Genomic DNA, 24,883 nt, shown 5'->3' on the forward strand with positions numbered 1-24,883 from the left:
CAATAAAAACTAGAAGGAGTCCCCCCTCGCCCCCCAAGCATTCATATTCTCATAAAACCTCCACAGTTGTACTCACAAATGTGTCTGTTCCTCTGTTGCAAAGCACCCCGAAGCAGAGTCTCCAGGAATGGATTTGCTCTGTACTGTCTAACACTCAGACTATTTGCATTTTCTCTCCCCTTTTATTTATTCAGTTTTTACCCAGACAGCGGTGTATGTTTATGTACGTTCCAAATACAACAAAAAACAGAACATGCATTTTAATTGAGCAGTTTATCAAATTAATACTGCAGATCTATTGTGGGCAGTAAGATTCAAATACTACCGCTTAGTTTTATGCTTTAGTTATTGGATTTTTAGAAAATCAGGTGTGGAACAAACAAATCATTTTGTCCCCTAATACGCGTATGCAACACAATCGAAATAGCCTCTCAATATCGGGGTAATACAGTGTTTCAAATATTCTATTATGCTGAGGTAAAAGGCTTCATTGTCTTTTTACTCAGTAGCAAGTCGATCCTTCATTCGTCCTAGCAAATTAATCTGTATGTGAGTGTAAGAATTAATCAAAGGCTATAATTAAACACAGGTTAAGCTTTACTTAGCTGTGGTTTTATAACTGGTTCAGCCAAACCAGTGCACTCACTGGTGCTGTGAGTGATTGCTCAGTAAAAACATGCACACACATTTAGAAATGGATATACTCTCCAAAAAAACTCTCTTAGGGAGGCTGTCCTCACTAGAAAAACAACACCACTGCTTGTTTCTTCAAACTTTCTTCAAAACATCCTTGTTTACGTTTTCCTACCATGAACCTCAGGTACCAGTGAGACAATGACATACAATCCAGGAAGTCCAGTTGGAGTAATAGATCCATGAATTTGAAGGTTTATCAGATGCCAAAACACTGTACAGCGGTTTATACTATTATGAGGAAAGTGTCTGGAAAGTTATCATAGTGGCACCCATTTTATCTTTTATCGTGGCGATTGTGAAGTAAACAGTAAAAATACAACGTTCATATTACAAAGTAATGTGCCGGGAATGTGTGCTTGCACATATCTGATTCAACATCACTGCTCTTTGCTGGATGATGTCGCACTGCGTTCCGGCAAAAGTTTAGCCAGGTTCAACCGGACGACCCTGTGTTTTTTTGCCAAAGCCCCATGTGTGGGCACCCTTACTGTGTTAATGCAGGGTTTCCGCGGGGTCTTAGAAGGTTTTAAAAGTTGATAAATCAATTTAGCTACAATTAAGGCCCTTAAAAAGTATTAAAGTCTTAAATGCCATTTTCAGAGGTATTCAATTTTGTGGCGTGTTTTCAGTATCAGGGATGTGATTTTTTTTTTTTTCAGAATCGGATACAGAATTCCGTATTTTCCGACCTGAAAATGTGACCCACGTGAATCATGCAGATGCTAAAAGTATTTTATGGTCGCGCTAGCTTCTCTGTCCTTTCCTCTGCTTGTTTGACTGAGGGCGGGGCTCAGCTCCTACACACGCAGCAGAGCAGAGAGACCTAATATAATATACCTAATTTACATACAGTCTAGTTCTATCTGTACTATGATTCAGCTTCTTTTTTTTTTTTTTACAAAGGCTGAGCTACAATAGATGGGACCTTTGGGAAAGTTGTCCACCCTGAAAACATCAATTTTCTATCTTGAGAGGCCTCAGTCACACTGGCCTGTCCTCCCTGAACAGGACAGCCTCGGTGTGGTCTTGTCAAACCCCAGTACCACCGCCTTAGTTCTGGAAATCATAGATGGATGCCAGGGATTCATGCTGGTCGTCCATAATGTTCGGCAGCCTGTCCTCTGTTCTGGAGATGGCGTGAGCGTGGAGCACGCTGGTCCACTGTTTTCATGCCAGATGCAACGGTGCAACACCTGTTCTGCATTTGGAGCAGCTTGTAGATGCTCTAGTTGAGTTCCAGAAGGAAATTATTCTCCAGCAGGTAAACAGACAAATTATTATTACCTTCAAACACTCATACACACACAAACTGTGACACTCATTGTTAGAGATGGATAGAGAAATCACTGGGAATAAATAAGGGCTCTTGCAAGGGCTCACAAAGGATATTTCTACCCAAAATCCACTCCACATTAACACTGATGATAACATTCAACGTATCTGGAACTTCATTGAGGTACACAGGAATTACACCATGTTAAATTATGTAAAGTATGTTGTATGCTCTATGCCATGTAATATCAAACTATGCTGAGAGTCTCTACTGCGTTTTGGTGTCATTTATGGGCATGCTGCTTCTGTCCTCTGCTGTCTGTGTCGGAGTTTGAGACACACACACACACACACACACACACACACACACACACACACCTTGTACTTCTATCTTTGTGAGGACCGTCATTGACATAATGCATTCCCTAACCCCTTACGCTAACCTTAACCATCACAACTAAATGCTGAACCTTAACCCTTACCCTAACCATAACTTAATTCTACCCTAACCCTTAAAACCTTCAAACAGCCCTTTGAAGTTGTGAGGACCGACCAAAATGTCCTCACTTTCCAAAAATGTCCTCACTCTGTAGGTAAAAAACGTGTTTCAGTCCTCACTATGTAGCAAGTACAAGTACACACACACACACACACACACACACACACACACACACACACACACACACACAACCATGTGGTATTACACGCATCTAAATAGTGCCCCTGAAACTGACCACCTCGAGCGCTTCTAGTTTTGCGGCACTGTTTACTGTACTGGATACTCTGATACTCCACAAAACTATCACTTGCCGCCGATCTGCTGCTGCAACTCTGTATCACGGCAAAGTGTGTAATACACACGCCGCTCCACCGTGGCAGTGTCAGTGTGTGTCACGTCAGTAGAATTTTGAGATCAATACTTCTTGAGTTGCATTCAGTCTTGAATTTATTAACCTGTGATCAATATAGCCTATTAAAATAATGTTGCTTTAAATTTTGCTCTGGCCTCTTCTTTAAGTTTGTGTTCAACATAATATCTTATTATCTCAGAAAATGTACCTAAATTAATATATATGTGACACAACAAGGCGATTTATAATTTGGCCAGTAAAAAGTATGCTTGTGGATTTTTTTCATCTACTGGTCCCCTTGGCTGGTGAGTCAAAAAGTAAATTTCGGACACTGAAGTTTGAGTACCATGTATGATGCTGCATCTACTGCATGTACTGCACATGGTCGTAACTGCTGAATAAATAGCTGAAGATCTTCCTGTAGAGGAGCTGACAAATGGCAGGGCTGACGGCCGTTGAAAAGTAGGGTAGAGGATCACGGTAGGTTTTGCAATTGAATATGAGATGATTCAAATGAAGACGTTTCTCACTGATGAAACATAATTTAAGCAATGCAGCAACAATTATGTTGTCTCATAAATCATCTGTCATTTTCTCATTTCAAATAGAAAGGTGGTTATGCTGCAATGCTGCAGAGGTTCCTGGTTTTCATCTGTCATGCACCAACCCGGAACATGCACTTCTGGATGATGAAGACTGGTTCTGCAGCGAGGCATGTGAGCAGGATGAATCATATAAATCGATTGTTATTGACACTAAAGTCAAGGCAGGGCAACTGGTCCAGTGTGTACTCGCAGACAGCTGCAGATGACTTGAGGGGAACCATGCTGAGTGTTTGAGACAGCAGAAAAGGTCACCATCTTAGGTTAGTGATTACCAAGTTTAATGGCGGATATACAGTATATAATAGAGAAGCATTAAATCTGAAAAATAATATTGTCATTGTAACTGATGAGTGTACCACAGCACAATACTGCTCTATCTATCTGTCTGTCTGTCTGTCTGTCTGTCTGTCTTATATGTATGTATAATTTAACATAAGACACAACAGGCTAAAAAACCCCTCATGGTTAAACAGGAAATATTGGCTTTTAGACTTGAATGAGATGATGAAAAATTAGTTCAAAGGTTTGAATTTAAGTGTATTTCAGAATGTTACAAATGTATGTGTGCTGTTGGGGTGTAACGACATAGTCAGCTCTCGGTTCGGTTTACTTAACAATAGAGGGTTCAAAGTTAGATGGACTTCATCATCCTTTAAACAAAGTGACTGAAAATACAATACAATAACCAAAAAAATGACAGTTGAACATTTCTTATTTATTTATCTTTATTGGATTCATAGTTTTCTAAAATAATGTGATCACCATCTTTCAGTGCAAAATGCAAATAAAAGACTTAACTTCTTAATGTTCTTATGTATAGAAATTGGAAATTTCTGATTATGGCAACTCCTAGTGGTAGTATCAAGGAAGTTTGTATAATAATAACTTTTCTAAAATTGTTGTCCGTCATTTTTGTAGTCATCAATTTTCTCATAAAAACTCATTAGGTGTTTCCCAAAGACAATCAAATGTCATCAGTGTGCATGCCGAGGGCATTTGGGAAAGACTTGGGTGAAATGTTTGCCAAGGCTGGAACTGAGTATTTCATGTCCCCAGCCTTATCTCAGAGTTCCAGTTCGTCACATGTAAGACGACAAAGGCAGTACTTGCAAAGTTTGTGAAACAGTATAGGAAGGCAAAGGCTTTGAGGGATTTAGATATACCGTAGGGAAGATGAGGAATAAAGATGAAACATGGGTGTGAGGTGAACATTGGATTAAAGAGGTTCAGTAATGTGTTTTTAAAAATATATTACAATATGGTTAACTGTCACAAACTTGTGGAGGAGTCAGAGATACCATAATCATTGATAAAATCATTTAGCATCTTTTACTCTTTTATTATCACTGTTTTGTCCTGCTGCGTCCTCCTCTTATCTTCATGCCACTGGATTGGTTACATGCTAGGTCTGACTAAGCATCTTCCCATGAAAGACTTCCAAAAGGTGGAGAATTATCCGTCACTCTTGTTATGCACATTATTTGTGGAGAATTGAAATGATGTGTGTCATATGTGACTATTCAACATTCCCAGTCTCAGTCTTTTGATGCAGACGGTGTTGGCATCCTTGAGTGTTACCTTTCAAAATGCAAAATTACTAAGGAAAATGCTTCTGCAATTTTCTCTTTTCAAAACTGCAAATGCAGGAGAGCCAAATGGTTTTTAGTCCCCAGTTTAATTTATGCTTGTTATTTGTATAAATTGTGTGTAGTGCCTCGAGGAATTTCACAGGAAAAAAGGTGTTTACTTCAAGTAAGGATTCAATTGGTTTTGATGCAAAAAAAATTCAGACTAAATTATTTATAAAACTAAGAGATGGACACAGTTTGATTTCACTGATTTCAATTGAATGAGTTCCAATGTTTTACCAGTATATAGAAAAAAAAAAGGAAAAAAAAAGAAATGGTATTAATACAGAGATCACACAAATGCTAATCATGTAGCGCTGCTTGCATTAGTCTGAGGATAAACCTTTTTACCACCTTAATCCTGCATAGCATTATTTCTAATGGGATATAATTGTGCTATCTTACTTGGGGATCACATTGAGTTCATCCCTCACACACTGTTTACCCTCCAACATCACTGCTGGCTATCTGTGCAAATGCACAGTCAGGTTTATCCACCCAGTCAAATTAATCCTTAGGAACAGTTTTGAATGTACCATATCACGTCTGGATTTGGCACATGCACATAAGAAAAATGTAATTCAGAGGGAAATAACAGACTCCTGTTGGCAGTAATTTAGAGACAAAAGATACATTCGCTACCCATATGGTTCCATGGTATCCATTCATTTTCCAAAGTGCCTATCCTATTCATATGGTTTTACATAGTGTAAATTACTGTGAAGTACAGACTTCCCAGTAGACTCTCCAGCCTCATAATACTGTACAGTATGTGGCCAAATTCATATTTTAGGTAACTAATAGTACCATACACATCAATAACTCTAATACCACTTGACTTACTCTTGGAGTCGATCCCACATCTTTAATTCAATTCTGAAATGTATCACCTTGCGTAATCTGTTGTATACTCATTTACTTAATTATATACCCCCCTCTCATTTTATCATCATCTCATCTTTACACCCCTTTACAGCTTGACATGACAGCTTACACAATCTTTCTTACACAACCTCAAATGGCTCCATCTCAATCTACACCATTACAACCAGAAAACCTAGCCCTTGTTGTTCCTTCAAGATCTGGCACAATAAAATGGTTAGACAGAGCACTTTTTTCACTTGTTCTTCACCACATCTGTTTTATTGATTGCTTTCAAGTATACTGCCACCCAATGGCTCCTGATGTAATATGTAGTTGAATGATCCAAACCCATTACTTCTTGTGAGTGTTTTCAGTCCAGTCATACTGCTTTCCTAATCCCCCTTTACCTCTGTTATAGTTAAATGGTACACCTACAAAATATAAGTTTTCAACTTGGAGTCCCCCTCCTTGAACCGCCACCTTAACGTGGTGGAGGGGTTTGAGTACCCGAATGACCCTGGGAGCTATGTTGCCTGGGGCTGTATGCCCCTGGTAGGGTCACCCATGGCAAACAGGTCCAGGGTGACTGGTCAGACCAAGAGCGGTTCAGAAGACCCTTATGGATTATTTAAAATCAAGGCCAGTTACGTCGCCCGGATTGGCGCTACCGGGGCCCCACCCTGGAGCCAGGCCTGGGGTGGGTGCCCGACGGCGAGCGCCTGGTGGCCGGGCCCCGTGGGGACCCACCACCCGCAGGAGGATCCGTAAGGGGCCGGTGCAGAGAGATCTGGGCGGCAGTCGAAGGCAGGGGCTTCGGCGACCAGATCTCCGGACACAGAAACTGGCTCTAGGGACATGGAATGTCACTTCGGCTGGGGGAAGGAGCCTGAGCTTGTGCGGGAGGTTGAGCGTTACCGGCTAGATATAGTCGGCCTCGCCTCCACGCACAGCCTGGGCTCTGGAACCCGTCTCTCTCGAGAGGGGCTGGACGCTCCATTTCTCTGGCGTTGCCGGCGGGGAGAGGCGGCGGGCTGGTGTGGGCCTGCTCATAGCCCCACAGCTCAGCCGCCACGTGTTGGAGTTTACCCCAGTGAACGAGAGGGTCGCGCCCCTCCGCCTCCGGGTGGGGACAGGTCTCTCACTGTTGTGGCGGCCTCACGGGCCGAACAGCAGTGCAGAGTACCAGGCCTTCTTGGAGTCCCTGGGAGGGGTACTAGACAGTGCACCACCCGGGACTCCGTTGTTCTACTGGGGACTTCAACGCCCACGTGGCAAACGACAGTGACACCTGGAGAGGGGTAATCGGAAGGAACGGCCCCTGATCTGAACCCGAGCGGTGTTCAGTTGTTGGACTTCTGTGCTAGTTACAGTTTGTCCATAACTAACACCATGTTCAAGCACAAGGGTGTCCATCAGTGCACGTGGCACCAGGACACTTAGGCCGGAGGTCGATGATCGACTTTGTTGTCGTATCATCTGACCTCCGGCCGCGTGTCTTGGACACTCGGGTGAAGAGAGGGGCGGAGCTGTCAACCGATCACCACCTGGTGGTGAGTTGGATCCCTGGCGGGGGAGGAAGCCGGACAGACTTGGCAGGCCCAAGCGTATCGTGAGGGTCTGCTGGGAACGTCTGGCGGAGCCCTCTGTCAGCAGGGTCTACAACTCACACCTCCGGGAGAGCTTCTCCCAGATCCCGGGAGGTTGGGGACATTGAGTCCGAGTGGACCATGTTTTCCACCTCCATTGTCGATGCGGCGGCTCGTAGCTGTGGTCGCAAGGTTTCTGGTGCCTGTCGCGGCGGCAATCCCCGAACACGGTGGTGGACGCCGGAAGTAAGGGATGCCGTCAGGCTGAAGAAGGAGTCCTATCGGGCCTTGTTGGCTCGTGGGACTCCCGAGGCAGCTGACAGGTACCGGCAGTCTAAGCGTGCTGCAGCCCGTGCGGTCACAGAGGCAAAAACTCAGGACTGGGAGAGGTTCGGAGAGGCCATGGAGGAGGACTATCGGTCGGCCTCAAATAAATTCTGGCATACCGTCCGACGGCTTAGGAGGGGGAAGCAGTTCTTCACCAACACCTTGTACGGTGCGGGTGGAGAGCTGTTGACCTCGACTGGGGATGTTGTCGGACGGTGGAAGGAATACTTTGAGGATCTCCTCAATCCCGCTGTCACGTCTTCCGAAGAGGAAGCGGAGGCTGGGGACCCGGAGGCGGACTCATCCATCACCCTGGCCGAAGTCACTGAGGTTGTTGGCAAGCTCCTTGGTGGCAAGGCTTCGGGGGTGGATGAGATCCGTCCTGAGTATCTTAAGTCTCTGGATGTTGTGGGACTGTCTTGGCTGACACGTCTCTGCAACATCGCGTGGCGGTCTGGGACAGTGCCTCTGGACTGGCAGACCGGGTGGTGGTCCCTCTGTATAAGAAGGGGACCGGAGGGTGTGTTCCAATCACAGAGGGATCACACTTCTCAGCCTCCCCGGTAAGGTCTATTCCAGGGTACTGGAGAGGAGAATTCGTCCGATAGTCGAACCTCGGATTCAGGAGGAGCAGAGTGGTTTTCGTCCCGGTCGTGGAACACTGGACCAGCTCTATACTCTCCATCGGGTGCTCGAGGGTTCATGGGAGTTTGCCCAACCAGTCCACATGTGCTTTGTGGATCTGGAGAAGGCATTCGACCGTGTGCCCCGGGCGCTTTGTGGGGAGTGCTCTGGGAGTATGGGGTCCGGGGCCCTTTGCTAAGGGCTGTCCGGTCCCTGTATAACCGGAGCAGGAGCTGTGTTCGCATTGCCGGCAGTAAGTCAGACCTGTTCCCGGTGCATGTTGGACTCCGCCAGGGCTGCCCTTTGTCACCGGTTCTGTTCATAATTTATATGGACAGAATTTCTAGGCGCAGTCAGGAGCCGGAGGGTGTCCGGTTTGGGAACCACAGGATCTCATCTCTGCTGTTTGCAGATGATGTCGTTCTGATGGCTTCTTCAAACCAGGACCTGCAGCATGCACTGGGACGGTTTGCAGCCGAGTGTGAAGCAGCTGGGATGAGAATCAGCTCTTCCAAATCTGAGGCCATGGTTCTTGACCGGAAAAAGGTGGTTTGCTCTCTTCGCGTGGGTGGGGAGTCCTTGCCCCAAGTGGAGGAGTTTAAGTATCTCGGGGTCTTGTTTACGAGTGAGGGACGGATGGAGCGTGAGATTGACAGGCGGATCGGTGCAGCGCCTGCAGTGATGCGGGCGCTGTATCGGACCGTTGTGGTAAAGAAGGAGCTGAGTCGAAAGACAAAGCTCTCGATTTACCGGTCAATCTGCGCTCCTGCCCTCACCTATGGTCATGAGCTTTGGGTAGTGACCGAAAGGACAAGATCGCGGATACAAGCGGCCGAAATGGGCTTCCTCCGCCGAGTGGCTGGGCGCTCCCTTAGAGATAGGGTGAGGAGCTCAGTCACACGGGGAGCTCGAGTAGAGCCGCTGCTCCTCCACGTCGAGAGGAGCCAGCTGAGGTGGCTAGGGCATCTGATCCGGATGCCTCCTGGACGCCTCCCTCGGGAGGTGTTCTGGGCATGTCCCACCGGGAGGCGGCCCCGGGGAAGACCCAGGACACGCTGGAGGGACTATGTCTCTCGGCTGGCCTGGGAACGCCTCGGGATCCCCCCGGAGGAGCTGGAGGAAGTGTCTGGGGCGAAGGAAGTCTGGGAGTCCCTGCTTAGACTGCTGCCCCCGCGACCCGGCCCCGGATAAGCGGAAGAAGATGGATGGATGGATGGAACTTGGAGTCCATCCTGTGAACTGACCCACACCTGATTTTGCCCCAGTGGGTTAAACTAACCATCAGCTAATTGCACGAGTTTACTCCCTGTCAAAGCAGAGGCCCAAATATTCAATGGGCCTCGCAATGTTACAATAAATTTTATATTTTACCTTGCCTATCTGATCCAAATGGTGAAAGGAGTAGTTAGATAAGAAATGAAAAACACTATGCTGAAGCACATGCAAAAAATAGAACATTTATACAAGACTTGCATGGGATGGCATAAGAACTTTGAGATGGCATGTCAGTCCAAAAATGTAGCGAAGAAATTGGGCTAATGAGTTGATTTTTTTGGGTTTGGAAGTAGATGAGGCATTGAATAATTTTTGTTTACGATTTGAACTACCTCACTTTAAAGATGCTATAATCAATGTTTTTTTTTTTATACATAAAAAATTGATCAAATGACTACGTATAATGTGAAAAGGGTTACTCGCTGTAGTGATGAAACCACATACATTTATCAACCGACATTTCCGCTCAGCTCTACAGTGTGTTTTAGCATCTTCAGCTCATTTATTTTGGTTTTGTGGCCTGCAACTTGACTGTTTTTATTCACACTCACCGCTCTCATAGTGTCGTTTCCAGACAAAGCATGCAACGGTTTTCGGCAAAAACCAAAAAAACCCACTGTACGTCACCTGCCCAGAACCAAACGGCAGACTGACAAGGTTACAAAGTTTGCAACTAGCTACACAGTTATTTCGCTAAAGAGCTAGATATTTCCCTCAGGATTTGGGAAAGAGCAAAACAGAGACAGAAAGCGAATGAATATTGGACTTAAATTTATTAGTTGGCCAGAAACACAAATCCAAATGAATGCTGCTCCCAAGTGGCCAAAAAACCCACTTATTTCAGGTTTAATGAAGGCGATTTAAAGAATTGAGTTACATGGAGTTTTGACCTCACTTCAAGGGGAAGTGAGCTGAGCACATTTTCAGCCACTTTGTTAATGACAATGACTTTCTTGTCACATTTTTCAGACTACTGAGGCCTTAGCTTACTGATGCTCATTTTATCTAATTACATTTATCAAACAACAAAAGGCCAGAGCAGGCAGAGGAGATCCACGCTAATTACGTTAGAGCTGGAGGAAGATTGGCACATGTGATGAAGCCCTACCGACCGTGCTCAATAACTTCAAGCCCGTCCCAGTTGTTGATGAGATTGAGCTGTCATCCGGACATCACTCAGATTTAAGATGCTGCTTCAGCTGCAATGTTACAGACCCTTACCAACACAAGTGGTGCGATGGGGCAGCAGGAGATTGGTGTGTAGGATATTATTGAGTGAGTTAATCAAATTAGACAAAGATCAGGTAAAAAAATGGTCAACTAACAAGAACATTGTTAAGGCCATACATGTCGGTGAATAGAATGTCAATGTCTTTACACATTTTTACACAGCAAACATACACTGTAGGAAATTAGTTTTTGTCATTACACACTGCAAATCAGAGTTTTCTCCCATGCTATTTAAATAGCTTTACAATGTTCTCATCATCATGCAAATACCATTCTGTTTATATTCTGCACTGTATTTGGCTCGGTGAGCTCCAGGAGTACCAGGCAGCTCAAAAAGGTCCCAGAAAGCAAATCCAGCATCTCTTTGTGGCAGTCAGTATTTTCCCTAGAAGACAGAGTGTCGCTCTTACTACTGTACACGCTTTCAACACAACTCAGAAACTTCTGTTGACACAAAAGGGGGTTTGTGTGGGTGTGTGTGCGTGTGTTTGTCTGTGTTTGCTGAGGGGGTACAGACAGGAACTTAGGAGTTTGCAGCTGTCACAATGAGATGTCAATATTTATGACATGTCGTTTGCTATCTGGCATGTGTGAACTCTTTCTCCTTCAGACATCTGTTACAGATACTTGCACATTCACACACTTGAGCATTATTAGTAGAAAATAGGGAAGTTTCCCTGAGAGTAATGCTCTCTTTTTCAGGAAGGCCCTGTTCATACTCACACTGTTACTGTACACACATTCACACCTGGATGCTTCCCAGTACAGCCACATAAGCCAGAGGTCAAAACATTATGGATTGATTCTTTTTTTATTAAATAGTGTGAGGGAGAGACTTAAAGGTGTAGCTGTGTATGATGACTTGCTGCAGCTATAAAAAATTTACAGCTGCAGGTTTATTACAAGTTTAGCAATGTCTGGGGTCAATTCCATCTTCCACTCCCATTCAAATACTTCTACGCTCAAGTGACAGACCCTTAGTCCACGCAGTAGGCACATTACAGTGCAAAGCTTGGCTTGGCTTGTAGTTTGAACCGACCATGAGGGAGATGGCTGTGCCTTGATGTCTCACTAGAGCTTGTGTTATTTCCCTCTGCATCCTCAACACTGCACCTGTTAGATCCCGTCCATGTGGACCAGGGCATTTGCTGGCAGTCAGTTAGGCAGGTCTCCTGTAGGGTGGCACACACCGATACTTCTTGCCAGCACCGTCTTCAATCAGACCACCTTCACCACCAGTCAACCTAACACAAGTCATAAATTAAATCAGAAAATTTAAAAGGTGCCAAAAGGCTTAATAAATCTTACACTGTAAAAATATGCAATGGAATGTTGTTTTGCCATTTATTTGATTTGTGCATGTAATCTGGCATAGAATCACTTGCCCAACTTCACCTGCAGTTAGGGCTTTGTGTCACACTTTTTTTCCGGCACAATGTCACTGACAATACTTTGGTCAATTAGAAAGAGTTCCCTCACCTTCCCAACTTGCTTTGAGACTGGATCTGTGCATGCTGATGTGTTTTCCAGTCTCTTTTGCAATCAGTGTTGTCTTTACCTTGTTAAAAGTACACAACTTTGAACCTACAGAATCCACAGTCTCCTCTGACTTTCTGTCACTCTGCAATGTTTTTTTATCAGAGAATCCAGTCCTACAATTTACTGAGGTTTCAGTCTCACATTCAGTAATGTTGCAGTTCCTGTTCACTGTCTGCACTTGTGTTGCTTTCAGATTTTCTTCTCAAATGCAGATCTGCTGATTTCCTTGATGCTGTGATTCGTAATGAGACACAGGTGTGCCTGGTGTTTTGTAAATCTGGGGATATACACAGGTACATAGAGACAGGGAATTGATTATGTAACTTTTACTTGCAAATCTACTAAAACTTGTGTATACCTGGGGCCAAAGCTTCAATAATGTGCTAAACTCCTGCCAGGCTCAGGCATCTACAAGCTCTACTTTTTGGGGTTAAAATATCATCACAGATTAAATTAGAACTTCATTAGGAACAATGGAGCAATGGAGCAGCCAGGAGTCTTTGCAAACAAAAATATACAGGGTTTTAACAAATGAAAGAGCAGGGCATGAAATGAAATGTCGAAATGATTAAATGAATGTGAAAACAAAGTCTCATAAGTGTAATATACTTCAAAAAGTGCCCAGAGCTGAGAAATGCGAGTCTTCACAGTGCTGCATAGAATGCATAAATGATGAATGGGTACACATATGAAAAGGGCAGAAGAGCAAAATATAATCTGAAAAGGAATGAAGAAAAACATGTAGATATAGAGTTAGAGGGAGAAAGAGAATACTAAGAGTTGCTGTCAAGTGGAAAATGGAAAAGTGGGAGGCATGAGATTTCCTCACTGCTGGCAACAATAATGCATATTTTGCGAATGGAGAGCTTCAGCCCAGTCCACAGCATGCCACTGAGCCCGTCAGACAGCCTTTGGCCACATCCTAATCACTGCTTAATTATTTAGACTGAACAACTGCTCTCAAGGCTGCTTTGTTTTCCTTTCCATTGTAATATTATTGCATATGTTTATTCTTTTCTTTCTGTCTGGAACGAGAAACAAACAAAGCCCACATTTTTTGTTTAAATTAGATAGTTTGCCAAGAGCAATAAGAGGAGAGAGAACTCCCGGTAGTCAGCAGTAACAAGAGTTAGCTTCTACCTTAATTTGGCCCACATTTCTATTGGATATTCCACTTTGATAATGGTTAAAAAATATGTTGTATTTGGTACAATCTGCCAAATGTCTAATGAAATTGACCATAGTAGTATATCGAGAGGAGATAGCTTCCATGTAAAGACACTGGTTAAAACTTTACCTGATTTTCAACGGCACCACATACATATAACCTGTACTTATGATTCATTCTTTGTATTTCAGGCGACTTATCGCACAAACTAGCATTTAAGCAGAGGTTACCAAAGAAAAGGGGATGTAATGATACAGCCAAACAATACTTTGATGGTGAAGTCAATGTGAAGCCTGAGAGGCAACACTCCAGCAGTCAAGTATTCTCCTCTGTTAGGAATTCATCATTCATGTCATTCAAAAACACTGGCAGACTGTTGAATCTCACCCAGTACTCAAGAATGTTTTCAAAGAAGTCCTCAAATTTATTTTTTCATGCTCTGCTAAACTTTGTGATATAGTGTGCACCATCAGTGTGCTCAGTCCTTCGCTTTTGTGCCAGATGGGCAATTAGAAATATGGTTATTGCATGCTGGGCAGCCACCCACACACTGGCTGCAACATTACCACATGTGGTGAGATTACCTGTAACACCACTCATATTATATACCCCATTCAAGGTTCTTGTCAATAAGCTTAAATCTGTCTGTGCATTGCACACAACAGCCAACAAGGATGAACAGCTGACATCTGTGATTTTGTTATCAGTGGGGTTTAAACAGTTTAGTCACAACATCATTATGTCCTTAGGAAGCTTCTACAAATACATTACGGGTCCAGTAATTCCATTCTGTTATTTTATTTTTACTAAAACCTTATTCTTCTTTGATATACAGTTTGATACACAGATTTTGTAAAAACCAGTTTACAGTACAAGAATCTTTAACATTACATCTCATTTAGATTGACAGTTTTTCCTTCTCTCAGTGATAAAAGCTGCATATGTCTAAAATCAATGGTTTGAGATGGATTCAAGAATCCACTTCCTGAAGAACCTAATGCACTGTAGGCCTTTCTTCAACTAATACATGTATTACCAACATACACAGATTATTAATGTGTGACTTAAAACAGTATAGTGTGACTAAAAGAAAGGAAATACAGAATCATTTAAAATAAAGTTTATTATTAGATTAGAACTTTTTGTACCAACAAGCTCAAGTTTTAATCAAATGCTGAAGTATATCTGTGAATGTGACACCTTAACCAGTCTCACAAGGATGTGTAACAAGGAAAGCTATGCCGCACCCAAAGTGTCATCAGTTGGAAATCACGGTTGAGCTATAGGGTACATTACAGCTCCCCATGCTTCTGCTGTATTAACACTGTATTAGTATGCATTTAGCATGAACTGTACCTACACTGTACCTTTTTAAATATAGGGCATCACGTTATTTCCTCTCCTCTGTCCCCTCTTTTTTTGTAGAGGCTGTTCTTCCAAGAATGACTACCGCATCAGTTGTTTCAGCAAGTGCCCCAAAACAACATATGCTTATGTTCAAGTGACAAAGTCCTTTTGCGGCTATACAAATTATGACAGGAGCAAAGGAGGGAGTCAGGTGATGTAGGGAGGAGGTCAAGGTTGATAGATATGTTTAACAAAATGTTGAATTTTAACACGGGACACAGCTGAATACCCTCAAACATGTCAACATCGCATGCTGAAATGTTTTCACAATTATATGGGTTTTTTTTCTAATATTCAGGAGTTGTCTTTTGGCTTGAAATAGAAGATTAATGTGGTGGCCTCAATAGTAAGGTGATACTTTTTAAAGTTGTTGTCTCTGTTTGGATCTGGCTGGCTGACTGTCTTATTAACCAGGAAACTTCCTGGAAATTAGTTTGTTTTTCATTAGAGTAGCAGAGAGGCTAGAATGGTGTCATCTTCATTCATCTGTGTTTCTCCCACTTGACCCTCCCTCCCTTTCCCTGCGAGAGAAAAAATCCTCATGACTGATGGACCTGCTGGCTATTTGGACATCTGTCTTCTCCTTCATAGCCCTGGCAGGGAGAGGTCTGGGTACAGTGTGACAGGCTTCCGTAACAGCGTGTGCTAACACCGGGTAGAAACATCTCTGTGGCCTAAGCCTTAGAGATCAGCCATTAGTAGGTTGTCAATCTAGCAAGCGCTAACAGTCTTCTGGGCAGCTAGGAGGAAGATTCAGCCCTTGGATTCCAACAAGGAGGTGGACGTGAGATCATTACAGTCCAGATAAATTTAGCTCCTGTAAAGGTATTGTGTCTGGGCTGGTGTTGAAAATTGCACAATTATTATAGTTATGTGGATAATGGAGTCCAGTCTGCACAGTATAAAAGTATATTTTTACTTGAGATGCTGAATGGCATGCATGTTAGCATATTGCTCCTTAATTCTCCTTATAAGAAGCCTTTAAGGAAGTCGATGCACATAAATTCGGTTCTTAGTATGCTTTGCACAGTATGCCTATGGGGCTAATATGGTGTTACTATCAGAAAGACTCATATCTTGGTAAGACTGTTTAAAAAGTATTTAATATATATGACTAAAATTATGTAAAGAGGTATTAGTTAAGCAAGAATACAACATTGTGTCTCATATGAGCAGTTTCAACTTATTTCTTGCCAAAGTATTCCATCTCTGTGGGATTCACTCAGTTTCTTATTTTTGAAGTAGTCCTTTCACATATATTTATATTTTTGTTTTAGTTTTTAGTGCATAACACTTGATTGCAAATATCACACGGCCTGTTTAAGTTCTGTGTATGTGCATCTTTAATGGATTCCATAAACAATCCTGGTTGTTAAAATCCAACTGAAATCACAAAAAATATCTCTTTTTACAGTCAAAAATTGTCAAATTCATTTCTAAATATTTTTTATTACTGAAAGGAAGAAAAAAAAGGTAAAGTTCTTTAGACTCCAGGCCTCTGAGGGGTCAGGTGGGGACATTGAGACACATCGAAACAAACTTGTGATGGTAACTGTGACTAAGGACAAACAGTGTTTGTTAGCAGTCGTACTGAAGAATAAGGAGCACATCATTTAGCATCTAAACTGATCAATGTCGACATTTGCAGTTAAGGTTTAAAGCTGTTCAACATCACAGTTGCCATATATATATATATATATATATATATATATATATATATGATATATAAAATAAACCATGTTCTGTTATTCGGATTCTACATCACCTTTCAGACAAATAAATTCAGGGAATGTCTGCCCCAGGCAAAGCCAACAGGATGGCAATTTTAAAGATATACAAAGGTCTTACTGGTGAATTTGAATGAGGACTAAAATCAGACCTTCCGATTGGTGGACGACTAAACCCACTCTACCACTAAACTACAGTCACCCAGTAAGTCTGTCATGGAAGCATTCAGACATTATTCCAAAATAGTTTGACCCCGCTGCTAGCAGGACATGGAATTTACAGCTAAAATGTATGCTGTTGCTGAAAATAACAGTGCAGTCTACTTCAAGTTAGATTTTAAAAGTTTGATTTTAGTCCTCATTCAAAGTCACCAGTAAGACCTTTGTATATCTTTAAAATTGCCATCCTGTTGGCTTTGCCTGGGGCAGACATTCCCTGAATTTATTTGTCTGAAAGGTGATGTAGAATCCGAACAGCAGAACACCTCATTTTATCTCTAATACCTGCTGTGCCAAATAACCAAGAAGTCTGTTTGCTTACCAGGTCTCTGTCATCACCAACGATCGACAAACAAACAATCGAAATGTAAGATTGTGAGCTCCTGATCTGTAGTTACCTGTTCAGATGGGGTTTGGTGTTTTTGAAATACAAGATAATATGATTTAAATGTTATTGTGTGGTACACAATGGACTTTGGATTCCATTTTTCAAATAATTAATAGACCTTCCTTTCTTGCCAATTTTACTTTGTTTCCAGTCTGTTACCTCTTTTAATCCTCCTCTTTCTTTGTAGTTTGCCAACAGTTTCTCACCACCACTTCCCCTCTGGAAATAGGAAAATTTAAAATATGCATCTCTACCAACTTGGGTGCTTGTCATCACCCAACCACACACACACACAGACGCGCACACACACACACAGTGCTGCAGTACACGTTGCATCTGACAGGTGTACCCAGTGCAACAGTGGTATTGAAGGTTCACTATGGCATTCACAACCAGCATGCACATAACACACATAGTATTTTATCCCCCGAATTTCAGCGCCAGCTGCAGTAACACATGGAAAAATGTATACCTAAAAATCTACATGAAGTACTTTTCTTGCTTTGGTGTGTTTGATGAAGCCTTGACTGACATATATGCAAGAACACACTTTCAGTCTCACTGAAAATCCAGTCTGTCCTTATTTTATAGTTTATTATAAACTATAGTTTACTCCATATATCATATATATGGCAACAGTGACTTTGTCCTAAGGGCAATTTAAGCAACCACAAAAGATGTGAATTGTTTGGCAATGTGTTGTTACATATCTGTAGATGTAATTAATCTGTGTTTGCAGAATAGCACAATACTTATTAAATGTTAAGATCTATGTTGAATGTATGTAGAGACTTTCCTTTCCCTCAGTGACAGTAAATCTCAGAATATCCCGATGAATGAAATTGAAGGAAAGTTTAAAAGCTATGACCAATAGAATTACGAAATGTAATGACTTCAATGATCCCTGGTGTATTTTATGTCTACTATTGCACATGTCACCACCACTTCCAGGCTAATGACTCTCTAATGGCCCCATTTATCCATTTAGCCTCATTGAGTTCTATGCAATGCTGGTCCCGCCAGGTTCTTTGCCCGTTGGTGGATGCTTCAAACACTTGACTGCAAGTGGACCATTGGAGAGCTAGTGAGTTGCAGAGCTATCTGTGACTACAGTGGATATAGTGGTGTCAAAATCAATTCAAAAGTTATCTTTTCTATATGCTTGGGCTTCGAACTACAATAAAGATTTTAAATGAACATATAACCGCTGGGTGCTGTCACATATACTCATATCAAATGTTGGATTATTAGAAGCTTTTAATTCCATTCAGGTTCCTTTGATAACTTTTACTGTAATGTTAAATAGTATGTTGGGGTGCATTAAAATCTATAAAACTCTAATATGTGCTTTTCATCATAATATATCATGTTAGTGCAGCAGTATGTCTCTGCAACACAGAGCAAACCTGAATGTGACAAAGACATTGGTGGGTTTAGCTAAATTAAACTGACATAATCCCACCCGTCGTTCATCAGGGTATTCTGTGTTGTGTCACTTAATGAGGCCTTCAAACTAGCACAAATTTTCTCCATACTTACTGTATAAGGGAAAAACTGCCCGGGAAGAACCTTACATTTTAAGCAACCTATGTTATGTCATCTTGAGTATCTAGTATCAAAGGAAGGAGCAGGTGGTACTACGATTATATTTAGAGGGCTATATAATTACCTGAGGAGGATTTGTTACACAGCTTGTCTTTTGTGTCATGTTTTAACACTGAAGTAAATATTTAATAGCAAGTGACAGTGTGCACGCTTATTCATATTTTCTACCTACTTAGGTGGATAACAGCATGCACACTCACACTGGAAATTCTTTCTCTTATTGTTATTATTATTACTTGTATCATTAGCATCATCATTGCTATTATCATAGTAGTAGCAGTTGTAATAATAGTTTATTACATATCCCCCATATCACACTGTTAAGAACTGCAAAATGCTTGAAAATCTTGAATGCCCACGTATTTGAATCAGACTGTTAATTCTCGGAATTGTGGGATGCATTGCATGCATTTACAAAAGGTGAAGCGTAGTAACTTAGTAGACACTGATTAGTACTTAGAATAGTAATAATCAGTGTTGCACACAGTGTGTGGGCTGTGAGTTAGACTTCACTTTAGAATGAAGACAGAAATTTTACTCCCACAAGAACTGAAGTTACTGGGGCTTCACTAATGCTTTTAGTTTTGTGTGTTGATTTATATTGATTTAATTTATTTAAAACTGCAATTGAAGGAGAAAATATTTCCACCTTGCAAGCTTGACATCCTAAGTGAAGCAAGTGGTTTGTAATGACTAATCTACTAACAAGCTAGTAGCATGCATAGCATTAAGCAACAAATGAATGATAAATGTATGAGTCATAAATTGCTTAAATTATGCCAGGTATTCACATAACTTGCATGTGTAACTGTGTGCAATTATAACGATCAAGTATTATTAGTTAATCATACATGTATCTCTTGTATAAGATCAAAGACACAAAAGCAGCCTGTTCACAATTCTGGAGGTATTCTGATCAAGGGAAATGCAAGTTGATATAATTGTGAATTAATGTTAAACACAGTAGACAGAGAACACAACACAGTAGTCCCCCAGTACAACCCCACCACCCTAACAAATTTGACTTAGCCACCATAAAGCTATTAATACTTTGTTTTTTATCAGGTCTCAAAACCACCAAATTCAAAGAAACAATACAAAAACTACGGACCTGCTAGTCAATCAGCAACTGAGTTTATATTCTCTATATGTTCATAGTGAACTTCAGCTGACAGTACACCTATCACACTAACCTAACATTGTTAATTGACATAACACCTACATCAATAAGTAGGCTTCTTGAGTTGCGTTTCAGAACCATGGACAGCAACCACCGACATTTAATGCTTAGGTTGTGTTTCAGCACCATGGACAGCAACCACCAGAAATATAGCTTGAAGTCTTGTTTTAGCACCATGGACAGCAACCACAGGTGCTTCACTTCTAGGTTGAGTTAAACAGACTCCACAGAGCTATGGGAGCTACCTGGGCTATGGGGGATTTTTAGAAGCAAGAGTTTCACAGCGAGTCATTCCAAGTTTACATTACTACAGTAATACAGTCACGTTGTATTTTATGCAAAGTACACAGCCTACACGTGTCATAGTGTGGCACCTTCTGTACAACTCACCGCCTTCTCACTTTGTTGCGGTTTCAGTTTTCTCTAAATCTCTCATGCCTATTAAATCATAAAGCCTATCTTTCACTATGCTTAGATCTTCGCCAGTTTTGACCACTTAATTAGTAACGGTCAAGCTGTCTATGGTGGCCAACCCATAGCCTTGGTGTAAATATGTGCCTATCAGCAGAGAAAAGTCACGACACTGCTTCTTATCCTCATCCACCCTCAGTTCCCTCGCCTTCCGCCTCATACAGTCCAGACCCACCCCTTACTGTCTGTCATGACCGTCCTCTACAATATGAGACTGTATTCTTTGTACCTCCCCTTTCTCGCCCTCAGTCTGTGCATCCCAGCCTCCCTTCCTAGATATCCATCCCACACCTCTCCACCCGCAAACGGCTCCTACGGTGAGAAAAAAAGAGAGAACAGAACACTTTCAAACACGTCGGCATAAATCTCACATCCAGAGCTCCCTTTTCTTTTTTTCCCTCCTGACGGACTTCATTACTTTATTCCTCTGCCCATCAATGCCCGAGACCACGCCGAAACGAAGGATTTTTTCCCCTTGAGCATGAAAAGGATTGCCAAATCATCCGCAATCCAACATCACCGACTGAGCCACCAGCATGAGCACTGGATACATATGCTCCAGCAGAAGTTGTTGGCTAGAGAACTAACAAATCTTGGACCACAAATACAGCTAAGAGGAGAGAGTCAGTTTTAGGTAAGTACGGCTATCCCGTCTTGGACCTCTAACATAATATGAGTGTATCTTACATACATTTTTTTTTCTGTCCATCACTGACCACGAGGTAGTAGTCGGGTAGGCAGGGCTATATTGTGGCACAATTATGGCGATGTTGCGTGGTCAGCATGTTACTGGGGTGGCCGGTGGTGTCCTTTTTTTTGGAATGGAGGCAATTTGTTCTTCTCACTGTGAAGCTACCTTTTAAATAATCGGTGTGCAAGTCCTTTCAAGCTCCGCCCGGACTGAATGTCGACTGCGCGTTCTGAGGCTATTAAAAATAACACCATGCGTCTTCTAATCTCATAAACCCATCATCTCCAAACATGCAAATGAGTTCTCTCGATTATGTGCACTCGACTGCATTCTCTCACGTTGTGAGACAGCAATATTCCCGCGGTGATGCTGCAGAATTGCGGATATAAAGGAGCATAAAACATTGGGTGAAACAATGATCTCAGAATTTGGGGTTCGCATATTACGCAGACGTGCCGCGGCTTGCATGAATGGCATTTCAGGGGCAACATTTAGAGTGAAGGTGTATTTGCAGGCCTACAGATCACTGTGCAGTCGACATCAATATTTGTATTCAAGCTAATTACGTTTGCAGTCCAGTCGTGGCTTTTTACATCCATGTTGATCAGTTCATCCCGGAAACTGCATTATCCATTAACTAAAAGTGAGTGCCATCACAGCTTGGATATTGGATATGGAATGAGTTGCCGTCATGGTTCCTGCTATTATTATTTTTTTTGTAAATTCCATGTTATGGATGAATTACTGCCTGTAATGAATTCTGTGAAAGCAGATAGTCAGCTGGATCTGTGTTTATGTGTACGTGCTGGTCTGAGTTGTACGTGGCTCTGAGTGCATGAGAGTGCGCGTGCATGAAAGCAAGCACGTACATGCTTGTTTTGTTGTATGTGTATGTGTGTTTGTGTGTGTGTCACCAGTGAGGCAAAGTTGTTCCGTGCTCCCTCAAGTTCCTTTGATTGCTGTTCCACTGACTAACTGCGAGGGGAGCTCATGCTCTTTTACACCAGGTGTCATTATGTAGCTAAAGGCAAGATAACTGTGTATGATACAGATACCAACTCTATGAAATTAGAGAAGCGGCTTCTGTTTGAAATTGGTCCGGAAGCATTTATCTGCACTTCCATGACTGCCACTGCAATTCTTGTTTTGTTTGTCATTGTGTCTTTTTTGGAAAGCGGGCCTAATTAGCTACATTCATGTAGTATTAACAAATATATCCAGAAATAGCTGTATGCATTCATGATTGCCAGGTTTAGAGCACAAGACATCATATTTACTCAAAAAAATATGAATAGGCCACAATGAACAATGCAAAATCTCAATCTAACTGAAATACTGTATAGCTTAGCCTTTAAAAAGCAAATTGAATAATTGTCTGTATGACACTTGGTTATGAATAATCTTGCAATTGCATGAATGTGAACTTCGAGTTAAGCTTTAATGTTTGAAATTAACATGATATTGACAGCAAGTCAATGCATCCTGCAATATTGTTCTGTCTGCTTCTCCAAATGTGCAGTGCAGAAAATTGCACTGACAGCGGAAATTGCAGAAGAAAAGCTGCCTTATTCAGTATGCCTCATTCAATCTGGTGGCCTTTTCAGTGGCAAAACGCTGGCAACATGTAATCATTTTCAGAGGGAAAGCATTCAACATCACATTGCCAAAATGAAAATGCCGGCAGTAGCTTGAAGCTATATTTGTGTCATGGCTTTAGATGACCCAATGTTGATGATGCTTTCAAGGACTGAAAAGAGTACATTCAGCAGCAGAGGCCTCTTTACAGACCATGGTAGTGCAACTTACTGATGAATTGTCTGCAAAGCATGTGGCTGTGATTCTTAACAGGCAAGGAAATAAACACCCATAAACATAATTAGAAGGGATGGATGATAGAATTCATGCATTCACCCTTTGCGCACAGAGCTGCTCTATGTATATTATCTTGTGTATAGATAAGGATATTATTTGCAAACTGTCTTTGTAGTGGACAGAGAACAGTACTAGTCTTGTATTGGCAGAACCCACCAGCTCTCTCTCTTCTTCTGTGTCTCCTTTTGTATTCTTGCTTTGGCACAGAATTGTTTTTTATGTGGGTGCTGGCTGCAGCTGTAGTGGCCAGAAGGCTGCCTCCCAAGAGGTTTGAAAAAAAATCTGTTTTTATCGGAAACAAACAACAGGGTCACGTTACGACATGTGACAAAATCTCACAGAAATGCTGGTGAGCTTATTTTGGAGAGGCAGCTGAATCATTTGACCTCCACTAAGGGCTGTCTGACCTATGTGCTGCTGCTATCTGTCCCATAAGACCACATGGGTCTAACCATGCTTGTACAGTATGACGTTTAAAAATAATTCTCACCCCGTAGGCTCATAATTAATGGGTTGGTAGCTGATCACAACTGGTTAATTGCATTCTTGCGTACCGTAAAATTTAAACCATGTTAAGCCTTGAGTAACAATTCCAGACGGGAATTTAGTTTTAGTTTTTTTACAATGGCCTTTAAAAAAAACCTTCATCTGAACATTTGTGTAGAGTGACACCCTCTTTCCCCCCGTGCATAGTACATAAACTGTAGAAATACATTGACTTCTGAGAAGGCAACCATAGTTTTTTCTCTCCCTTTAAGATACAATCAAGAAATAAATTGCACATCAAAAGTTAACAAACAAACAGAAATCTATTATTTATCAGACAGATATACAGTACATGCACTTTCATTTCCTGAAAGCAAAGCCTATTGTGGCTTGCTTTCTGACTGCTGATGAACCTGAATATGATGTTACGTAAAATCATTAAATATTAAGTTTATTTGCAGGAGCTGCGGTTACAGCGTTTTGTACTGGAATTATAATTCTTGCAATCTTTTCTTGTGTATTCAGTTTAACATTGGTCACAAATAATAAACAATATTAGCTTATCAGCATGTTATTAGTATGATGGCACAATTTGACTGGTATGTATCAGCAGTGGTTGTTGAATGTTTGTGAGGGAAACCAGGTAAGAAAAAAACCCTCCTTACATACGTGTTCTGAAGATTTCTGCTTTCAAATGTGCAAAAACAGACCTCACATATTTGGTTAACACACACAGTCCTCTGTAAACTATGCATCTTGACCTAACATTTGGCGGTTTCCAAATAGGAGACACTGGATAGAAAAGTGATGCTAAATTGAGCCTCTACAAATCTGACCCCTGAGTCATTAAGTAATGCCAGGGAGCTCAGTTATTATTCCTTAAAAATATGATAGCTCTGGTTGTACATCCATTTGAATTCTCTGCCCCATGTTACTGTGAATTGGAGAGGGAGAGGGAGACAGATATTTTGATTTGCTGTGGTCTTTCACATCACTGAACAATAGAGGTCTGCACTGGCCGGCGATTACGCATAGAAGCTTTAACTTAATTTGCTTCACTGTTGCCTCCCATGTTCCCTCCAGCAATATCATTTGATCTGCCCTACTCTAGAAGTTGTGTCTGATGTATTTTAAACAGAATACAGTCGTCTCAGTGGTAAAATATCTTAGGG

General features: G+C 41.8%; 1 protein-coding gene across 2 annotated transcripts in view; it reads left to right on the forward strand.

Annotated features, from left to right (window-relative positions):
- The window catches only part of brinp1 (bone morphogenetic protein/retinoic acid inducible neural-specific 1), a 143,414-nt gene that overhangs the window by 10,442 nt on the left and 108,089 nt on the right, over nucleotides 1-24,883 (forward strand). The window contains exon 1 of one of the 2 annotated variants that reach the window (XM_044173273.1): nucleotides 20,885-21,296. The exons of the other annotated variant lie outside the window; for it this stretch is intronic. The gene's annotated coding sequence lies outside the window, so the exon portion shown is untranslated. Of the gene's footprint in view, nucleotides 1-20,884; nucleotides 21,297-24,883 lie in introns of those variants that run through there. 2 annotated transcript variants of the gene reach the window in all.

The sequence above is a fragment of the Siniperca chuatsi genome, linkage group LG18 (assembly GCF_020085105.1).
Source record: "Siniperca chuatsi isolate FFG_IHB_CAS linkage group LG18, ASM2008510v1, whole genome shotgun sequence".
NCBI classification, from domain to species: domain Eukaryota; kingdom Metazoa; phylum Chordata; class Actinopteri; order Centrarchiformes; family Sinipercidae; genus Siniperca; species Siniperca chuatsi.